Genomic DNA, 12,176 nt, shown 5'->3' with positions numbered 1-12,176 from the left:
AGAATTACTTACAATAGCTGAAAGTTAGAAACATCCCCTGTGTCCATGGAAGAAGAAATAGATAAAGTATGGTATACACATGCTTAGAATATTATTCAGCCTTAAGAAGAGAGGAAATTCCGACACATGCTATGACATGGATAAAATTTGAAGACATTATTTTGTGCAGTAATCCAGTCACAGAAGGACCAATACTGTGATTGTACTTACATGAGTTGTCAGGAATAAGCACACGCATAGAACACAAGTCTCTGTGGGTTATTGTGTGGGTGGTTTTCAAGGACAGAAAGTTAGAATGGGGAGTTATTGTTTAATGATTCAAAGTTCGGTGTTGCAAGAGGAAAAGAGTTCTGAAGGCAGTGATAATGGTTGCCTAATAATATGAATCTATTTAACGCCACTAACCTGTACAATAGCAAGAATTAAAATAGTAAATTTTATTCATATATTGCCACAGTTAAAAAATGATTTACGGGCTGGGGAGATAGCTCAGTTGGTAAAGTGCTTGCCTTGCAAGCACAAGACCCTGGGTTCGATCCCCGGCACCACAAAAAAAAAAAAAAAAAAAAAAAAAAAAAAAAAAGATTTACTTCCCTAGAACGTTACTGCTTAATATTATCTAGGTGGTACAAGAGAATGTGGCACAGGGGAGGGTGGATATAGGGAGGCTGGATTTGATTAGTGCATTCTATGCAAGTGTTAAAATATCACAATGAACCCTTTAGGCACGTACAACTTACATGTGTTAATAAAAAAGTGAAGTAAAACATAAGAATGAGAATATCTTAAATTATGTTTATTTAATAAAGCTATCTTGAAAACTACAATGCAATCAAGAGCAAAGGCACTCAAGAGAAGGACTGCCTAGTGTGCACAACACCCTGGGTTCCATCTGCAGCCTGGGGGTGTGGGGCTGAAAGCACAAATGAAGTCACTCCTGGGGCAGGTGCTGGCTCTGTACTCAGACCTCACTCTTGGTAGCTCCTTTTCTTGGGTATCCCTTCTGGAATCTGGCTAGTTTAGGTGACTCTCCAGGGATTTCCATGAACTATGTTCTTGCAAATAATTTTCCGAGTTAAAACAGTGTTATCCATAGAAAGGTGAGACTGATAAAGCTGCTCCACCCTGGCCAGAGAGATTAGCTTTCCATGGCATCACTGAACTTAAATGAAAGAGGCTATTTTCCCTCCAGCCTCTACTCCGACTATGGGTCACTGGGAGCAGTGGTGGGCAGATGGTTTATTCTGATTTCAAGTCTCTGACTCGGTACTTCTGCAAATCCTTTGACAGTGAAGAGTGAGGAGCCCAGTGGCACCACACCTAGAGGTGAGGTTCCTCACAAAAAGAGTTTTTATTCTCAGGATCTGTGCCTTATAGAGATTGTTTCCAAAAGGTCAGGGACTCAGGTTCAAATCCTGGGAAAGGAGGAAACTTCCTCCCATTAAAAAAAAAAAAAAAATGAAAATAGCCCCTTTGAATCCAGGGAAAATAGATTGGGGAATAAAGTTGAGGACATATTGGCAGCCAAGGGGAGGGTCTCAAAGAGGGATGAGATGCCCTTCTGTCTTAGGAGGAGCATCCTGCACACAGGAATCAGAAGTAGATGATCCCTGTCAAATGCTCATTGGGATCATTAACTGCCCAATTATTCATAACTTTAGTTTAGTTTCATAGCTTTAGTGTTGTGGGGTGCAACTTAAGAACAGACCCATCACCACTGAGAAGTCCAAATTTGAGGGTCTTTTTTAGCCTGCCAGTTGACTGTCTCACACTTCGCCCATAATGCTATTGGGAGTAAAGTCCCGAGTGTAGGGTTGCAGGGGTTTTTATACCTTAAGTAAAGTATGTCAGTACAAGTGGCTGTTGCTATGATTTAAAACTGCAAACTAACATCATGAGATGTAAAACCATAAGCAGCAGCAGAAGTGGGCCAAAATGACCTTTGTCGGGTACAAGTTAAAAAATGTTCACTAACATCTAGACAATCGTTCTCTGACAGGATACATTGTCCAAGAAAAATAGGAACCAAAAAGAGAGCGATTTTATATTATATAAGAATTGCCATTTTGTGTTGCCAAACATGCTATGCTAAGCAACTGTTGATGGGTACAGAGGTGGGGTCTTCCCACAGGAGAAGCATTTCCTATATGACATGGAGTCTCTGGGTAAAATGGAGTCTGTTTGGTCATTGCCCATATAGCCTTGCCCATAACATTAGCTTACTCATATTTGGGTATTTAAAAAAATATTTTATTGGTGCATGGTAGTTATACATAATATTGGGTTTCATTTTGACATAAGCATTCAAGCATGGAATTTAATTTGCTCCATTCAGTCCCCAGTACTTCCCTTTCCATCTTCTCTCTTCTTCCCCCATTCTGTTTCCTCTATTCTACTGATTTTCTTATATTTATTTATATATTTCTTTAAAATTAGTGCATTATATACATAAAGGTGAAATTTGCGGGGGCACTCGGCAAATAAGACCCCTTACCAGAGCATGACAAGGTTCCTCTGGAAGATGCTTGCAAGGTCTCATCAGAAAACTGGGTCCTGCCAGGAAGCCATCTGCATATTCTGGGGTTTTCTGTGCCTGCTGTTTTTACTGACATATTATTCATTGCAGAGTCTCTCTCATGGAATAAATGCATTGGGGGATAAAGGGAACACAACTTTATTAAATGATTTATTCAGGTTCCAGACAAATGATACCTATGAGACTTGTGCAAAACAAGACTCTATGGGTCTTAGGGTGAAAAAACATTCTTGAGCAACCGTGTCCTGTGTCTTTTTCTTGGGAACAGTGTTTTGACTCCCTTAGGATAATTTCTATTACAGATTTTTCCCAGGCTTCTAAGGCAAAAATAAAAACTCCTTTAGCTCGTTAGTTACATCTAGTCCTGTAGAACATCAGCTGCCTCCCACAGCAGGAACTAAATAAGGATAAACTTTTCAGATCAAAGGCAGGCCTCAGTTTTCCCAGAAAGAAAACCTATTAAAAACATACACTTTGATCTCCAATTATCTTCCACCAGGTGACTTGATATAATACATATCTAAGAAGACACTGGCCTAAAGAACCACAAAAACCAATATCAGACTACAAAGACTGAGTGTCAGCTAGTCTATAACTTAAGTGGCAGTGTCAAATATAGGTCAAGGAGAAGTTAGACTTTAAATAATATTTCCACGTCTAAGCTATGTTCTGAAGGTGTCGGGTCAAAATAAATTCATTATAAAAATATTTGTTTAATGTTACTTAGGTTAGCAGAAATATGTTAGTTAATAAAGATAGATATTACCAGATGGCGCCTGTTGGCTAAGTGCCCAAATCCTCTTCTGTTATCTATGCCCTTGAAACTTCCTCCTTTATTCTTAGTAAGTTTGTAAAGGGTATAAAAATTGCTGGTGAATTCAATAAACTTGTCAGCAACCTAACACTGACCTGAGTCTGTGTGGTTGCTGTCCATCGCCGACGCTGCGCCGTCTAATTACTCGGGGCTTTTATATTTCAGGCCATCAAGGACCCCTGGACTCTGCTGCTTGGGCTGGTCCCCGGCAGAAATTCACTGTGATACATTCATATGTGTACATAAGAACATTTTGTCATTTTCATTCCACTCTTCCTCCCTTTTCCCATCCTTTCCCCTTTCCCCTAAATTCCCTTCCTCTACTCCACCCATCTCTCTTCTATCCTGACTTTTCTAGTTTCCACATATGAGAGAAAACATTTGACCTTTGACTTTGAGTCTGTGTATTTCATTTAGCATATTCCCATCTATTGCTCAGCAAATGCCATCGTTTCATTCTTCTTTATGGCTGAGTAAAACTTCATTGTGCATATAAATGACATTTTCTTAATCCATTTGTCTTTTGAAGGATATCTGGGTTGGTTCCATAACTTAGCTATTGTGAATTGCACTACTGTAAACATTGACGTGGCTGTGTCACTGTAGTATGCTGATTTTAAGTCCTTTGGATATATACCGAGGGGTAGGATAGATGGGTCAAATGGAGTTTCCATTCCTAGTCTTTTAAAGAATCTCCATATGGCTTTCCAGGGAGTTGTACTAGTCTGCTGTCCCACCAGCCATGTACAAGTGTACCTTTTCCCCAGAACCTGGCCAGCAATTATTTTTGTTCTTATTCTTGATTATTGTCATTCTGACTGGAATGAGATGAAATCTCAGTGTAGTTTTTTTTTTTGTACTGATTTCTTTTCTTTTTTTTTATTGTAATTAAAAATCATAAATTTACATAGGGCAATGTTGTTTGATTCATTCTGTTATTTTTTCCCTTCCCCGCTCCCCTCCCACCCCTCTTTTCCCTCTATACAGTCCCTCCTTCCTCCATTCTTACCACCCTCCTTATCCCTAACCCTAAACCTAACCCTAAACCTAACACTAACCCCTCCTACCGCCCCCCCCCATATGTCCTCATCCACTTATCAGCGAGATCATTCGTCCTTTAGTTTTTTGAGATTGGCTTATCTCACTTAGCATGATATCCTCCAATTTCATCCATTTGCCTGCGAATGTCATAATTTTGTCATTCCTCATGGCGGAGTAATATTCCATTGTATATATATGCCACAGTTTCTTTATCCATTCATCAACTGAATTGGGGTAGTGGGATCATTCCTTAACATTGTGAAGGCCATCTATGCTAAGCCCATGGCCAATATCATTTAAATGGTGAAAAACTGAAAGCATTCCCCCTAAAAACTGGAACAAGGCAGGGATGCCCTCTTTCACCACTTCTATTCAACATTGTTCTTGAGACTCTGGCCAGAGCAATTAGACAAACCAAAGAAATTAAAGGGATACGAATTGGAAAAGAGGAACTCAAACTATCCCTGTTCGCTGATGACATGATTATATATTTAGAGGAACCTGGAAATTCCACCAGAAAACTCTTAGAACTCATAAGTGAATTCAGTAAAGTAGCAGGTTACAAGATCAATGCTCATAAATCCAATGCATTTCTATACATAAGTGATGAATCTTCAGAAAGAGAAATTAGGAAAACTACCCCCATTCACAATAGCATCAAAGAAAAATAAAATACTTGGGAATCAATCTCACAAAAGAGGTGAAAGACCTCTACAATGAGAAACTCAGTGTAGTTTTGATTTACATTTCCCTTGTGGTTAAAAATGGTGAACATTTTTTCATATATTTGCTTACCATTTGTATTTTTTCTTCATCCTCCTCCTCCTTCTCCTCTCTTCCTCCTCCTCCTCCTCTTCCTCCTCCTTTTTTTTTTTTTTTTTTCTGTACTGGGGATTGAACCCAGAGGCTCTTAACCACTGAGCTACATTTCCAGCCCATTTTTATATTTTATTTGGAGACAGGGTCTCACCGAATTACTTAGGGCCTAAGTTGCTGAGACTGGCTTTGAACTCTTGATCCTCCTGCCTCAGTCTCCCAAGTCGCTGGGATTACAGGCCTGCACCACTACACTGGCCTGTCTTTCTTCTTTTGAGAAGTCTCTAGCTTTTTGTGTGTGTTTTGTGTGTATGTGTGTGTTGTGTGTGTGTGCGTGCGTGTGTGTCTGTGTGTATGTTAAGAGTTTGTATATGTTATGGGTATTAATCCCCTACCTGAGGAGTAGCTGGCAGAAATCTTCCATTCTGTAGGGTCTATCTTCATGCTCTTGATTGCTTCCAGAGCTTTTAAATTCAATGTTTTTGTCCATTTGTATTTCCTCTTTCAAGAAGTCTCTATTTAGGTTTTTTTTTGGTTGATGTTAAGTTTTTAAATTTTTTTTTTTTTTTTTGGTGGTGCTGGGAATTGAACCCAGGGCCTTGTGCATTTGTGTATGCAAGGCAAGCACTCTACCAACTGAACTATATCCCCAGCCCCTAAAAATCTTTTTAAATTTATTTAAAAAAAATTTCAGTGTAGATGGACACAATATCTCTATTTTATTTATTTTAAATTTACTCATTTATTTTTATGTGGTGCTAAGGATTGAACCCAGTATCCCACACATGCTCGGCAAGCTCTTTACTACTGAGCCACAACCCCAGCCCCTGGTGTTAAGATTTTTGAGTTCTTTATTTACTGTGGATATAAATCCCCTGTCTGAGGAGCAACTGAGAAGGCTCTGTCTTCATTCTCTTAAATCGCTTCCTTTGGTTGCAGAAACTTTTAAATTAGATGTTGTCCCACTTACCGATTCTTGGGATTATTTCTTTTGTGTTAGAAGTCTTGTTAAGAAAGTCAACGCCTGTGACAATATGTTGGAGTGTTGGGTCTACATTTTCTTCTAGCGTTCCAGAGTTTCTGTTATAATGCTTAGGTCTTTGATTCACTTTGAGTTGACTTTTATGAATTTTAAAGATAGGGATCTAGTTTCATTTTTCTACATACGGATATCCAGTTTTACTAGCACCGTCTTTTTCTCCAGCATATGTTTTTAGCCCCTCTGTAAGTATCAGATGACTGCGTCTGTGTGTGTTTATTTCTATGTCTCTTATTCTATTCCATTGGTCTTCATGTCTGTTTTGGTGCCAATACCATGCTGTTTTTGTTAATATAGACATGTGGTATAATTTGAGGTCCAGTATTGTGATACCTCCAGCATTACTCTTCTTGTTCAGGATCACTTTTGGCTATTCTGAGTCTCCTATTATTTCAAATGAATTTTAGAACTGTTTTTTTCTACTTCTGTGAAGAATGTCATTAGTATTTTAATAGGGATTACACTGAATCTGTATGTTGCTTTTGATAGCATGTACATTTTGATAATACTAATTCTGCCTATCCAAATAACATAGGAGGTCTTTCCATCTTGTATCTTTTTCAGTTTCTTTCTTTGATGTTCTATAATTTTGTTGTAGAGGTCTTTCACTTCTTTTATGGTTTAGATATGAGGTGTCTCTCCAAAGCTCATGTATGAGTTATTGCAAAAGGGTTTTGAGGTGAAATGTTTGGATTATGAGAGTTTTAACCTAATCAGTGGTTAATCCACTAATAGGAGTTAATTGGACGGTAATTGTATGCAGAGAGGTTGGCTGGAGGAGGTGGGTCATTTGGAGTGTGTCTTTGGGGTTTATATTTTGTCCTTATTGAGAACAGCTTGCTCTCTCTGCTTCTTGGTACCATGCTCCCAGCTGCTTTCCTCTACCACATACTTGCACCATGATTTTCTGTCTTATCCCAGACCCCGAGGAGTGGAGTCAGTTGTCTATGGACTGAGACTTCTGAAACCATCAGCACCCAGGTAGACTTTTCCTCCCTAAAATTCTTCTTGTCAGGTATTTTTGTCACAGCAGCAAAAAAACTGACTAAAACAACCTCCTTGGTTAGATTAATTCCCATGTATTTTATTTTATTTCTTTGAGGTTATTATGAATGGAATAGTTTTCCTAATTTATTTTTCAGCAAATTCACTATTGAAATATAAAAAGTGATTGATTTACGTAGGTTGATCTTATATCCTGCTGCTTTTCTAAATTGTTTATCAATTCTAGAAGTTTTCTGGTGGTGGTTTTTGGGTCTTTTAAATATAGGATTATGTCATCATTGAACAAAGATCATTTGACTTTGTCTTTTCCTATTTGTATCCCTTTAATTTCATTCTTTTGCCTGTTTGCTGTGGCTAGATTTTCTAGAACTGTGTTGAACAGGAGTGGCAAGAATGGACATCTTTGACATGTTACTCTTCATAGAGGAATGTTTTCAATTTTTCTCCATTCAGTATGATGTTGGCCTTTGTCATAAGGTTGCACTACAAAACATACTCAATGAACTATTTTTTCCTTGAAGAAATGAAAAAAAAAAAAAGAGTAAAAGTCAGTAAAGGAATGAATTGCACTAGAAGAATAGTTAATTAAAGGAGAATCAAGTCTGAATAAAGCATTGGGAATAAATCAAAATGACAGGAAATAAAAATCATCTCTCTAAAATAACACTGAATAAATGGTCTAAACTCTCCAATCAAATCAAAAGACATAGATTGACAGATTGGATTAAAAAACATGACTCAACCATATACTGTTTATAAGACTCCTTGTACAGGTAAAGACATCTACAGACTGAAGGTGAAAGGATGGGAAAAGATTTATCATGCAAATGGAAACTGAAATCAAGCAGGGGTAGCTACTCTCATATCAGATAAAGTATACTTCAAACCAAAATTAATCAGAAGAGACAAAGAAGGTCACTTCATATTGGTTAATAATCATTAAGGTAAAATGTTTGTCAGTATTTATGCCCAAAACAACAATGTGCCTACATTTATAAAACAAATCTTCTTAATATAAAGAATCAAATAGACCACAATACAATAAGAGTGAGTGATAGCACACTCCTCTCACCATTAGATAGGTCATGCAGATATATGCTAAATAAACACTCTTCAGAACTAAAAAATACTATTAATCAAATGACTCTAACAGATATTTATAGAATATTTCATCAATCGACAACTGAATTCACCATCTCAATGGCTCATGGAAGTTTTTCTAAATAGACCATATTTTTGGACACAAAGCAAATTTTAGAAAAAAAAAAAAGAATTCTTTGCATCTTGTCAGATTATAATGGAATGATATTAGAAATCAATGTTAAAAAACAGAAACCACTCTAACACTAGGAGATGAAATAATACACTCAAGAATGGGTAATAGATCATAGAAGAAATCAGGGAAGTAATAAAAATATTCTTAGAAACAATTGAAAATAGAGTTACTATCACAATCTCTGGGATAGTATAAAAGCAGTTCTGAGAGAAAAGGAGCACCTACATTAAAAAAATAGAAAGATACTACATAAATAATTTAATGTTATACCTTAAAACCCTAGAAAAAGAATAAACTAGGATTTTGAGGTATAACAAATATCCAAATCAATAGGAGAAAGGAAATAATTAAGGTCAGAGCTGAAATTAATAGAATTGAGAATAAAAGAATACAAAGCATTTATGAAACAAGAGTTGGTTTTTTGAAAAGATAAATAGGATTCTTAGCTAAACTAAAAAAAAAAAAGAAAAAAAAAAAAAGCGTGCTAAGTGAAGTAAGCCAATCCCAAAAAAACAAATGCTGAATGTTTTCCCTGATAAGTGGATGACGATATATAATGGGGGTTGGCAGGGTGGGGGGTGCAAGAAGAATGGAGGAACTTTAGATTAAATAGAGGGAAATTAAGGGGGGTATGAAAAACGATGGAATAAGACAGACATGATTACCCTATGTACATGTATGATTACATGAATGGTATGAATCTACTTCATGCACAACCATAGAAACAAAAAGATGTACCCCATTTGTGTACAATGAATAGAAATGCAGTCTGTAAAAAAAAATTTAAAAATTAAAAAAGACCATTAATACCATAAAAAAAAGACTCAATGAAACTAGACATGAAAAAGGATATATAACATCATAGATATTTCTGAAATCCAGAGGATCATTAGAAACTATTCTGAAAATTAATACTCTAATAAGGTAGATAAACTTGAAGATATTGACAAATTCCCAGAGACATAAGAACTGCAAGGATATAGAAAATGTAAAAGGCCAATAGCAGACAATGAAATTGAAGTCAATATTAAAAGCCTTCCAACAGGGGCTGGGTTGTGGCTCAGTGGCAGAGAGCTTGCCTAGCATGTGTGAGGCACTGGGTTTGATTCTCAGCACCACATAAATAAATAAAGGCATTGTGTCCATCTATAACTAAAAATATTTGGAAGAAAAAAAAAGCCTTCCAACAAAGAAAAGCCCACGACCAGCTGGGTAGTTCTTAGTCTCATGTCCACCACATCTGTTCTCATATGAAGTTTCTTTCAGCCTCTCAAGCTCTCAACCAACAATCATAAGCTTTTAGTTCCAGGGACAGAATTTTCCACTGAGATGAGAAAATGACCCCTTTGAACACTTTTTTCTAGAACTTTGATTCCCTTTCTGTAGGTCTCTAGCTCTTCATTTCTTAGCTTATGGGGTCATTTTTCTCTGAACTTCTCAACTCTTACAGCAAGCCATGATTTGCCTTTACAGATAATAGCCAATGTCTGTTTCTTCTGTGAATAAAATTCCACCTTTTAATTTTCTCTCTCCACAAGAATTGCTGTATTCTCAATGCATATTATTCCCTACCTCTGTTCCCTGAGAAGCACTGGATATTGTAACATCCTCACAGCAATAAATGCACTCAATGAACTGTTATTGACAGTTTTTCAAATAAAGAAATTAGGACTTTTTGGAGAAATAGCTAATTGCAAAGTAGAGGCAGGGAACATACAAATAAGCCTAGAGTATGTTGCTGCATCCCAAAGTAAGGAATTGCTTAAGGATTAGTGTGACACGGAAAAAGGCACAAAATGTATTCATTAGGAGATAAGTTGAGCATCAAAATATATAATAAAATGATTATTATAACCCATTGACACAATTAAATCCTTGATTCCTTATTGATACAGAGAAATGAACACCTTGAAAATTTGATGTGGGATAGTTATAGAATTTCAAAGACTCTACGCACGATATACTTCCAAAGTACAAAATTGAGAAGAATAAAAGTGGAGAATACTTCCAGAAATCATCTGAACCTAGTAATCAAATAAACATTCCTAATGAAACGGGTCACAATTATTTGTCACTGAGGAAGGAGAAGAAAATGTCATTCTGTGACCTTTCCTCCATAAATTCTTAAGATTAATTCAATCAGTAGGAAACATCAAACAAATTCAAATTGAGGGGCATTTTATAAACATTGAGACTATGCTCTTAGAGTGTCAAGGTCGTGTAAGTGAAGGAAAGACCAGAGAAGTATTCTAGACTAAAGTCAACTAAAGAGATGTGACAAGGCTGGGGATATAGCTCAGTTGGCAGAGTGCTTGCCTGTTAAGCACAAGGCCCTGGGTTCAATCCCTAGCACTGCAAAAAAAAAAAAAAAAAAAAAAAAAAAAAAAAGACTTGACAATTAGTAATAACATGATTCTGGATCTCCAACTGAGTTTTTAATGGAATATAATGGATATATTTGGGACTGATTGATGAAACACCATTAGGAATAAGGATTAGAAAGTCCCCATATATCTACACTTAATTCCTGATTTTAATAGTTTGACTATAATTATATAGGAGAATCACCCCCCCACACACTTTTTTTTTTAAAGGAAATATACACTAAAATATTTCTGGTCTTTGGGAGTATGGTGTTAATTTACTCTCAAATGGTTCAAAGCGAAAGATTCCTTGTATGTAGTGACAATTTCTCTACTGTTGTGATATTAAAAATATGAAGCCACTTGTAAGCATATGGGTGTGTGTGTGTCTGAGTGTGTGTATAATATGTGTGTATATGTGTACACAAATATGTATATATACAAAATAGCTAGCCTTTTATAAATGAAGGGAACATCCAGTATCATTAAGCTTTATGGAAATCCAAATTAAAACAAATAAAATACGATCATGTAATCTACCACAATGGTTAAAATGAAATAAAGACAGATTATTCTATGTGCTGTCAATAAATTGTAGCAACTGGCACTCTCAGAGTATAGTTGCAGATTGGTTCAATCATTTGAATAATTTTTTGCCAATATTACTTAAAGCGAATATGTGCATATTCAGCAGTTCCACTCATAGATTTATATTGAACACAAATGCAATCCATTGGGAGACCCAAAGGACATGTACAGGAATGTATATATTAACACTATTCAATATAGACCTACACTGGAAGCAGTCCAAGTGTCTATAACAATATTCATGGAAAAAAATAACATGGGATAAAATAAATGATGTAATTATTAACTAAATTAGTGTTTATTTTGATAGTCACTGCAACTAGTCATTTCTCCAAAGACTCCTCATTCCTTTATTTGAAAATCTGGTTTGGAGTCAATATCAGGGCAATGGGTGTGTTTATTGCTGTGAGGATGTTAAAGAACTCACTGAAGAATGTGCCTATTGTTCCTGAATTAATTTTTCATCACTGTAAAGAAATACCTGACAGAGTCTATTATGAAGAAAAGTTTTTTTGTTTTTTTGTTTTTTTCCTCCCATCATTCTGGAGGTTCGAAGTCCAAACCCATAGTGCAGGCTCAGTGGAGAGGGCCGTTTCACAGAATGGAATGCAAGGATGTCTCTAGAGAGTCACTGGGTTGTGATAAAGTTTAGAGCTATGTGAGTCAGGCAGCAAATTACTGTTTCTCTTTGCCCTGCA

The sequence above is a fragment of the Sciurus vulgaris genome, assembly GCF_902686455.1.
Source record: "Sciurus vulgaris genome assembly, chromosome: 4".
NCBI lineage: Eukaryota > Metazoa > Chordata > Mammalia > Rodentia > Sciuridae > Sciurus > Sciurus vulgaris.
The sequence above is the reverse complement of the archived record's forward strand: the minus strand, read 5'-3'. Positions refer to the sequence as shown.